The sequence below is a fragment of the Apteryx rowi genome, unplaced genomic scaffold (genome assembly GCF_003343035.1).
Source record: "Apteryx rowi isolate R43461 unplaced genomic scaffold, aptRow1 scaffold_3, whole genome shotgun sequence".
Classification (NCBI taxonomy): domain Eukaryota; kingdom Metazoa; phylum Chordata; class Aves; order Apterygiformes; family Apterygidae; genus Apteryx; species Apteryx rowi.
In genome coordinates this window covers 6821779-6832180 of record NW_020449418.1, presented here as the reverse complement: position 1 = coordinate 6832180, position 10402 = coordinate 6821779, and the positions used below count along the sequence as shown (strand labels likewise).

At 46.0% G+C, this 10402-nt stretch overlaps 1 protein-coding gene across 2 annotated transcripts in view; it reads left to right on the top strand.

Annotated features, from left to right (window-relative positions):
* WBP1L (WW domain binding protein 1 like) overlaps window positions 1–10402 on the top strand; it is a 59569-nt gene that overhangs the window by 478 nt on the left and 48689 nt on the right. The window lies entirely within an intron of this gene.

Sequence of the window (10402 nt, the reverse complement as noted above, 5' to 3'; positions counted from 1 at the left end):
CTGGGGGCAGGTGGGGGGCTGGTCGTGGGGTGCCTGTGCCTTTGTGGGGTGCTGGGGGGCTGTTTGTGGGGCTGGGGGCTGGGCATGGCGTGTCTGTGCCCCTGGGGGGTGTTTGTGGGGCTGGGGGCTGGGTATTGGGTGCCTGTGCCCCCTGGAGGGGTGTTTGTGGGGCTGGGGGCTGGGCATAGGGTGCCTGTGCCCCTGGGGGGTGTTTGTGGGGTTGGGGGCTGGGCATGGGGTGTATGTGCTCTCTGGGAGGGTGTTTGTGGGGCTGGGGGCTGGACATGTGTATGTGCTCTCTGGGAGGGTTTTGGGGGGCAGGGGTCTGGGCATGGGGTTCCTGTGCCCTTTAGGGGGAGTGTTAGTGGTGTTGGGGGCTGGGCATGGGGTACCTGTGCCTCCTGTGGCAGGGATGTAGTTGGGGGGGGGTCATGCAAGAGCATGGCAGGGGTTGGAGCACATAAGGAGCTGAGCATGGGGTGCTGTTGTCTCTTGTGGTTGGGGGAAGGGGCTTTTGGGGGGGCTACCCAGGGTTTTAATGAAGCTGGATGGGGTGCAGAGACCCRGTATGGGTGTCTGTGTGTCTTGGGGGGTGCTTTGGGCTAAGGGTGAAGGTGGCTGTTGCAGGACACGGAAGAGGGGTGTTTCATGCAGGGTGACTAGAGATAGGGGAAAGATGGCTACAGACAGGGCACAAGATTTGAGAGTTGGCAGGTGTGCAGGGACCTGCGGGTGAAAGTGCATGTGTCCTTCAGGGGTGGCAACAGAGAAGAAGGTGGCTTGTGAGGGGCTGGGGGAGGTTTGGGATGGGCTGAAGAGTGGTCACGGGGCAGCTGGCCAAGGGACTTCTGTTGGTAGGGAAATGGGATTTGCCCAGTGTTGGGGCAGCTGGTCATGCCCTTGGTGGACACTTGAGGTGCGCAGGCCAGAAGGAAGGTAAGCTGGCCTTTTTGTGGCATGAACTATGGTGGGGAGGTCCATTGCAGGCCTCTGGGCTGGGGGAAGGAAGGGGGAGTATGTTTCTGTTGGGGTGAGGGAAACTAGGCCTGTCTTTGTAGACTCTGACCACCCCTTTACTGCCTCCTTCATGCCTGGAAAGGGTTTTAACAAGGTTAATTCTCTCTCCTTCATCTCTTTACTGCGTTTTCTGGCTATGCCACCATGTGCACCATTCAGATCTTCAGCATTGTTCTTAGGTGCCCCGTACGTAGAAGCCCATAAACCTTTCCCACTGTGCTCAGTATCATCCGGAGAGGACTGTACTAGGCCAAGTAACCTGGACACGATCTGGAACTTATTGTTCATGGAGTCATGATATCTTTTTCACCTTATGTAGAACATAAATCAAATACGATGACTTGTGATTTGATGCAGTGCATCACATGGGAGGTAGAAATCATATGAATTTTTTGAAGGTCTAAGCCAGTGAGATGTGGATCTGTGACTGTAGGCCATAGGTGCTGTGGGCTCCACGGTGCTTAATGTCACAGGGGTGTGTGTTTGGAGTGTCTCTTCTGGAAGAGGTCCCTTGAGATACCTCCCAGTGCTTCTGGAGTGCAAAGAGATGGGGAGTCTGGCTGTGTCTGTGAGGTATCTCAAGGGACTTCTTCCAGAAGAGACCCCAAATCCCCTTCAATTGCACAGAGGCTAGGTGTTCGTCATTGCTGCCCCAGGGAGCCAGGTGCAGGATAGTGCCAAACTGTATGTTTTCCATGCTGTCTCAACTGACTTTGACTGATGGAAATTTGCTCTATTTCATCTGGGAGATGAGGTTTGTAAACTAAACGTATATAAGCCTGTCTCAGGTCCGTGCTGCTCTCTGGTTGTTGTGGTACTCCAGCTGCGAGCAGTGGTCAGGTGGTAGGATAATCTGTACAAAAGCTGTGAAAGTCTTCAACCATGTACATGCTAATAAAAATACCATACCTGCTTTGAAGACTGAAAGATCCTCCTTGTCCCATACAGCTTATACCTTAGGCATGGAGCAGGTAGAGGAGAGGAATAGGAAGTGGAAAAAGAGGAAAGGAGAAGGAAGGAGGACATGTAAGCAATAATAGAACTAGATTGCTTGTGGGATAGTTGTGTACATGACTTGCGGATCTCCTCTTCAGTCAGTGTACCAGAAATAGTCTTAAAAAAATAAGTCTGGAGGGGTATGATATATGAGGGTGGAGAAGAGGAGCTTTGGTGGCATATGTTTTCTTTAGAGCACCTAGATATGGTTGCATCTTTTACTCATTTTCTTTTCATAGTTTATCTATATAAAGCTCAGGCTGCTTATTTTAGCTTTTAATRTAGACTCTGTCTGTCAAAAGGCTGGTATTATCTCGCTGTGTACTACAGATTGACAGCTACCCACTCAAAAATGATAGTGGTAATGTAGGATCTGGAAAATGAGCATGTAACAAAACTTTGTCTGCTCTTGTGTTGCCTTAGACTGTGTTTCTGTCAGATCTGATGGGCTCATAGAGAAGAGCTGCGATGGGGCAGTGCTGGACTTGGAAGATCTCTACAGCAGTGGTTCCTACATTTTTAGCTGAATCCCTGACAGCATTTGGCTCTTGTGCTCTCTAGATCCTTGCTGCCCTCACTGCCTCTCATGCCTGCTGCCTACTTCCATCTATGCTTCAGGCATTTGCTCTGCCCTGCTTGCTCTGGCTGTCAGGGAGAGCTTATAGTTCAGGGTCCGTGCCTCACCTCTCAAAATTGGCCCGTAGACCAGGTGGTCTAAGGCTGGGAGGTGCCGCAGGAAATGCGTCCTCTAAATAATTCAGGAGGTGGAGCTGTACTGCCTAGCCGCACTGAACAAACATTCCCGAGAACATGCTGTACTGTGCAGGAGGGTCTGATTTTTCAGGTTAAAATAAGTCCAGGCTGCCTAGGGTCTTAAAAGGTCTTTCTTTTAATTAAGTTTTTTTTTTTTTTTAGGGGGGCGGGGGGAGGAGAAGGAAGATAATTAGCTCAGCACCATCCAGAGTCCATGTTGCTTAACTGTCTCCCTGACTGTTCTTTGCAATTTCACTTGTAATCAGAGCACAAAGCTCTGTTAACAGGAGATGAAGCATTTATCAGCAATTTAAGGGCAGAAATGTTGCGATTATGTAAAAAATTAAAATCAGGGTAAACACCACAGGAAAAAGAAATCTAGCTGTGTTCAGTTATGACTGTGCTCATATGACCTTAACTGTGTACCTTAACTGTACTCTCTTCTGTCAGTTTGAGGGCAAGAGAAATGGGGGAATAAGAAATAAATATATTAAAAAATTAGCTTGATCAAGGTTTTTAACCACAAATTTTGTACATAAATCATAATTCTACTGTAGTATGTCTCTACAGGGCAGAGTAAAGGTTATTTGACTATGTTAACTCTCTGTCTGCTTCCCATGGCATGTAGCTTAATTATCACATAATTTTCTCAACAGTTGTTTTCTTTAAAAACAAGAGATTTAAGTGAACGCTAACAATGCAACAAGTTTGAGGAATCCGTGTTTCCCTAATAAGGTGGTTTTGAGCCAAAATCTGACAGAAGCATTCTCTTCTTAAAAACCCATTTCATCCCAAATTAAAGACTTTGCTTGAAGTACTGGGACTTGAGGGATGATTCATCGTGTGTGACAAAGAGGACAAATCCTTGCTTTAAGGAAGAGCTCAGCATGACTGTCGCTGCGGCTAACACCCCCGTAAGACAGTGTTTCTGGTCAAGGCTGCAGTCTAGCTCTGGCCACAGCTCCAATTGCCAAGAGTTTGGCTGCATTTGGGCCTTTTGAGAACATCACTTCAGGTGGTGGCCTGTTTGTGAACAGCAAGGCCTTAATTACCCAGTATGAGAGAGGGTTATCTCCTCATCTGTAAATTTAAGACAATGTTTGTTGATTAAGCTTTAGTTAGTTGGTTGCAACTGCACTCCCATGTCTCCTGGGTCCTTCAAGAGGAGAGCTGCTTATATAACTGTAACATATATTTTGTCTGCCATGATATCTTTGTCTGTGACTCTTGGTTTTTGGCTTGCTGATTTCTACAGTTTTGGCAGGAGGCAGCAGAGATCAAAGTACGTCCTGTACTTGCTCAGAACAGGAACCTCTAAATAACTCTGCGGATTGGATTAAGGACGACTCGTACTGTGACAATTTTACCACCGTGAAGTCCAGTGTCTCATCTGTATAGCACACTTTCCCACTGATTAAAGTTCTTGCATTTGTGACTTGCCCTCACAATAGCATACAGTGCTGTGAGGCTTTCTGCTTGCATCACTGCAGCTGTGCAGCAGATGTAAAGCCTGGTTGAAAGGGTTGAATGCATCCTGGGTAGGAGCATGGCAATTCTCTTCGGCGTAGTAGAAGCAACTCTGTAACTAGGACCTGTAAATGCCCTTCTGAGGATTTGCCCTCACCCTCCAAATATTAATTGACCAAAAACCTAACATTACCTTAAGAATAAATTTGGTCAGCTTTTGTAGTTTGTAGTCTGGTGGAGGGGAGAACTTGCAAAGCTTCGTCTGCCAGAGTTATTTAGATATGGCTGGGGATTTTTTCCATCCTCCTGACCTCACAAGCCAAGCCGGGTCAGTCCAGGTCAGCCTAGCCTGGTTAGCAGCAGCATCCAGCAGGTGGCATTCCCCCTGCAGCCGTCCCAAAGCTGCAGCTCTGTTGGATGCTGCTGCTGGGTAGCAGAGATCATGCCCAAGGCGGTGATTTCCCTATTGGCCCTTTTAGTGAGACAGAGGGATGGATGTGGTCAATGTTCAGCCACGTTTCAACAACAGACAGCTATTTGGCCCTGGCTAAAACACCCATCGACCCTTAGCTCTGATTCTTAGGAGTGCTGCTCTCCTGAGCATCTTCAGGTAGTTACTTTTGTTCTGCTGGTAAAAGTGGGAACTGTGCTCTTTTAGATAGCTCTGTGGGCCTGTATTAAACCAACGTTATGTTGAGGTTGACCTTTGTCTTTCAGTGGTATTTGAAAGGCATTAACGTAGGTAATATGTTGTCTTTCTTTGTATTCTGAAAATACATGGACATCCTCTGTGGTAATGAGTTGCCCACTCATTTTGTTTTTTATTTTGTTTCTTTAAGTCATTTTGGGAAGGCTGGGAGATTGAATAGTCATTAGCCAAAGGCAAAAAGCTAGTAATGGGCTGATCTTCTGGCCTAGCTCTCCCTCCAGTGTTGTCTGTGCTGTGCCCTTTGGTTGTGGCCATGCCTGTGCAAATCTGTCCTTGTCGAGCATGTTCTGGAGGTTTAGTAACGCAGAGCTGCGTGTGGCCTCTTGTTCTGTCTCATGCCGATATGCGTGTTTGGTACTGGGGTTTGCGATGTACCTCTAATCTGCGCCACTCTGATAACTGTTTTACAGGGTACAAGGTAAGAATTTGCCCTTTCTGGTCGGTTACATAAGAATCTTCTTCACTTAGTAATGCATTTAACTGGTGACTTTATGGCTGTACGTGCTCCTATCTTGCATACGTTTGCATGAGTTCCTGGGCATGAATCCAGGCCAAATAGGTGAACTGCTCCTGCCAGAGTTGCACTGCAGTCTTTGCAACATGGAGGAAAGTACACAGCACGTCAGAGACATCTCAAAGGCAGTCTTTGAGTCGGGGAAGGTGACAATCTCAGAAGGGCTATTAATCACAGCAGAGCAGAGATGCTTGTTGCGTGCTGCAGGACAACCTGATTACCAGGTTTTGATCTGGGCTTCTGAATCAGAAGAAAGTGAGCCCACAGTTTGGGAGAGTACCCCAGTATGGCTTCATGGAGAGATGCTGATGGAGTACAGGCTCCTCCTGCTCCCCTGTGTGGTTACAAAACCCATGGATAACAAGCTTGGTTTTGAGATGCCAACAGCTGGTGCTGTAGCAATGGAGCTCTCTGAGTCAAAACCTAGCGCGGCTGAGCCTGTGAGCAGTGCATATAACAAGCACGCCCGAAATAACAGCTGGCATGGAGAGAGCAGGCTTGCCAAGCAGGAATTGCCTGGCTATACCTTGACAAGGAGCGTGTTGGTGCAGTTGCATCTTTCATGCTTTTTTTTCATGATTTTTGCAGATACTGTTTGACTGTAAATGAAGGCACAAGGTGCTGTAGAGACCTGCCGCTTATCTGCTTACACAAGGAGGAACTGCATTTTTTTCTAATGACATGATTATTGGTGGGATCACTGCCCCTACTATTATTTTTAGATGACCCCTGTAGTCTCTGCAATGGCTTGTGAAACTGCCATGGAGCACCTGGCTGGAGAGGGCTTCCTGGGTGCAAAATGAGGTAACACGTGCAGCTGACCAAACCACTGGATGCCAGTGTGGCCAGTGCCACCTGGCATGCTGTGTCCTGAACAACACCTGCAAAGAGAAAGGAGGGACTTTATTTTGTTCAGAGACAGCTCGTGTTGCTGCTGGTTTGCAGGCCTCCTCCACAGAGCCAGTAACTTCATCTGTCGTCACCTGAGCTGAGACCAAACCAGCAAGAGAAAAAAGGATATCTTTTGTGCCCATATCCTTTCAATGATGGTGATGTGTGCAAATATGTACTGCTGTTTCCTGTCACTTAACTTCCTCCTTGTGTCCTGGGTTTGTAAGAGAAATCTGCAGAAAATTTAAATGCAGTTTCCTGACTCTTACTTCTTCGCAAGCACTTTTACGTCAGCACATTGTACAGCAAACCCAATTATTGACAGCACGCTGACGGCTTGCTAGCAAGTGACAACTTGAGCATACGAGAAATCACCAGTGTGTTGGGAGACAAAGCTTCTTTGCCATTTAAAATAGTGTTGCCCTCTTGCTGATAATGGGTTGCAGAGGTGTACATGGGCATGTTCTTACAGTTCTCACCAGCCGTATGGTCTTGGGTATAGGGATATGGGAGAACAGGAACATCTGTCCACCTAAGTTCGTGAAGTGGTCATGGCTCCTGAATTGCAGTGTGTTGTAGGCTTCGGTTGTTACGGTGCAGAGGAGAGTTCACAGGCGTTTGTTACCTAAGGGGGAGGCTGTAAGTTGGGGGCCAAAATGAGGAGCAGTTTTTCAGACATCTTCCTCCAGATCTTGGTTCTGCTCCCTTTCCCTTCAGTTGGGCTTCATGAACGGCATGACCAGTTTCTCAGACTTGTCCTTGTCCTGTTCCAAGTCCTCTCCTCCATCTCGCTCGCAGGTTTTGGTTGGCACCTGATGTCCTGCAGCAGTTTATCTGAGCCCTTTCCTTTCCTCATGGGGGTTTAAGGCATAAGGACCCTGAGTGGAATCCTTAGGGCTAGCAGAGGAAAGCATTTACATGAAGAAATGAAAGATCCACTAGTAGTATAAAAAAAAAAAAAAAATCCCTCTTTTTCCTCTTCTGCGTTACTATGAGGCAAAAGTTTGCTGCTTCTGGCAGTGATATGTTTTTATTTCATCTCAAGTTCTGGTCTGCACAAGGCAGTGATAGAAATTAGTGAGGCAACGAGGCAACTCAAGAGCAGAGGTCTTTTTAGGAGGAGGGATCTGTGAGGTATCATGATCAAAGCGGAAACTAATTGTATCTTAGCTCTATTTCAGGCTAAGGGAGCCTGTCAAGATACTGATTTGCCAAAAGTCCTGGAGTGGGACAGAGTGATTTTTACCCAGGAAAACAGTGAATTCTGTTGATACCAAGAAGACAGTTTGCAGAAGGAGGCGAGCTTTATGCAGTTATCGGTCAGGGTGTGTGTGTGTGTGTGTGTGTGCCTGTGTCCCCATTAATAATTTTTGAACCTGCTGGCCACTTTGAACCAAATTTGACAAAGAGAGAGAGGCCTCAAAGATGTGTAAGATTTCAACAATTCCTGAAAGCAGGTAGACACAGAGAGATCCTAAAAAAACAGAAAAAGCATCACTGACTAAAAAGCTACAATTGGGAGCTTATTAAGCACTGGGAAATTTGTGAGACAGTCATTGACTGGCTTGATATATGCCCTAGCTTCTGTGCAAGCTTCAGTTGGAGCTCACAGTTTCCTAGGCTGCAAAGTCAATCAACCTTGTGGAACAAATTGAGAGGAGGTCAGCTTTACGGAGCTCCAGTGGTTACAGAACTACTTTTATTTTTCTTTTTTTGTGTCCTGCTGGCTGAACAGCAAATTGAAGGGGAAAAGGCTGATAAGCTGTAGAGACAGCCATGAAGAGTGTGTTTTGCCGGGAATCTCACCAGCCATCTTGAGCTTTCCTTGTACAAAAGGTGTCGAGCATTGCCTGTTGGAAGCTGGGAGGAAAATCAAACATTAATGGCATGCCGGCAGACGTTGCAGAGGCTTTTTAATGAGGAGAACTGAGTCACACTTTTCTCTCATGTCCTAGCAAAGACAGTGTTGCAGACAGATATGATCAGAAGGTCAAGCACTGTTGTCCATATGAGACTTTTTTTTTTAACTTAATATGGAACTGGAGCTTATAATCAAGACAGTTTAGGATAATGCTGTCACCGAAATCGCCTTTTGGTAACAATGCTGTCATTCAAACAATAATTGTGACAGCCACGCCAGAAGCGTGACATTGAAAGAGTCCAAACATGCAGAAATACTCATTCTTGCCAAGCTTTATATTCCTGATGGTTTGTAATAAGTTTTTATTTGTTAATACTGTGTCAGTAGTTGCACGTTTAAAATTTCTTCCCCGCATCCTCTTTTAAATCTCAAGTGGTGGATGGTGGCCAACAAGAAGCCACAGAAACTGCATGTCTCCTGCCTCCAACAGGAGCTCAAGCCGTTCCATTGCACCAAGTGCTCCCTGTGACAGTAGTTGTACTGGTTGTGGGCTAAAAAAACCATCCTGCGGAGCTGGCAGCGTGCTGCGAAAGCATCTTTTAAAGCTGTCTGGCTGGACTAAACAGGAGTTTTAGTATACTGGTATAGAATGAAAGGGTTAAATGCTGGCTGGGATCAGTCTCAGCCAGGACCCAGGGGAAGGGCTGGAAGTGGTGGTGGGCTTCCTGCCAGCAATGGTAGTAAAGGTGGGGCAAAACCTTGGAAGAATACAACATATCTTCAAGGCCAGGATTTAGACTGGCTGACTTGATCTCATCCTAAATATCAATTTCTGTAATCTATCACCAAAATTACCAAAAATGTTCCTTCCCCCCATTCTTGGGGAGAGGAAAGTCTTTTATTCAGATAGAGTCTGAAAGACCTTTACTGTGTGCTTGGAAAGCATTTAATACAGCTACCTGAATGTGAGTGAAGGTCATGACTCATGTCTGGGTCTCTTGTGTGATGAATTCCTGCTTTTGTTACCGGTTGTCTCATCTGTTAGTTTGCAGACCGCTTTTCAAACAGCAAATGCTGAAGAGGAGGAGGGTTGAGTGTGTATTGTGTTGTCTTCAAATTACCCTGTCATTTTGACTTCTGTCTTTTAAAAAGAAGCTAACTTCGCAAACAGCTTTCATTGACTCTTCAGTCTCGGGTGATCTGAAGTTTAGATAAAACAGGCTTGCAGACATCTGTCACTGCTGACTGTCTCCGTTTGCTGACACTTAGCACTTTGACTCAGACAAAGCCAATCTTAACTTGCAGCATCAAAAATAAGTTAGCTCTTAATTTCTCTCTCTCCTCTTTTTAGCAGTATTGTTTTTTTGTCTGATTGTTCTGTTTCTTTCTCCTACCCATCCCATTAGGAATTTTTTGCATCTCATGTACTTGATTATTAAATATTACCCTCGTGTTTGCTGCTCGTTATTTTATCAAGTTTCTTGCTTTTCTGCTCTGTCCTTGTATCCGCGTCCTTCCTGGGGCTTGCCAGAGTATGTGATCACACTAAATCACCAGAGTGGTTAGGCTGTGGGAGCAAGAGTCGTGAGGTTTATTCTCCTTTGGCCCACCCAGTGCCCGCAGGCCTGTCCCCTGACTGCAAAGTCTGAGGGTCATCTTTGCCTTAAATGATGAATTCAAATAACCCCAAAAGTCTGGAATGATTTTGCTCTTCATATGATTGTTTTTCCTTCTGAAAACCGTAGGCTGCTTTCTCTGGAAGGACTAACTGAACAGGAGGTCCTTCTTTATTTTCAGCATGCTGCATATTTATTGAGAAGTACTGTGCCAGGAAAACTTTGGATTATGGGACCAGACAAATCTGTTGTTGCCTTGTTTCACCTTTGCTGGCACATAATTCCAGGCTGATATGAAGTGTAAGGGCTTGCTGAATTCCCTGCGTGGACAGAGCTCAGACAAAACTCCTGTATTCACAACCTATTGCAGAGCAGATAAACTTCTGAGGACAGAAAGAGTGGCACTGATGATTCTTTGTATGTGTCGTATTATATAGTAGCATATAACCAAAATTCTCGCTATGATCCTGCTCCTAAAGATTTTAGAGGCAGGTCCCAAGGGATTAAATACCTCCAAGTGTGTCCTGATAAAACAGGACTATATTTGTTTATGTAAGCAATGAATATTTTGGCTTTGG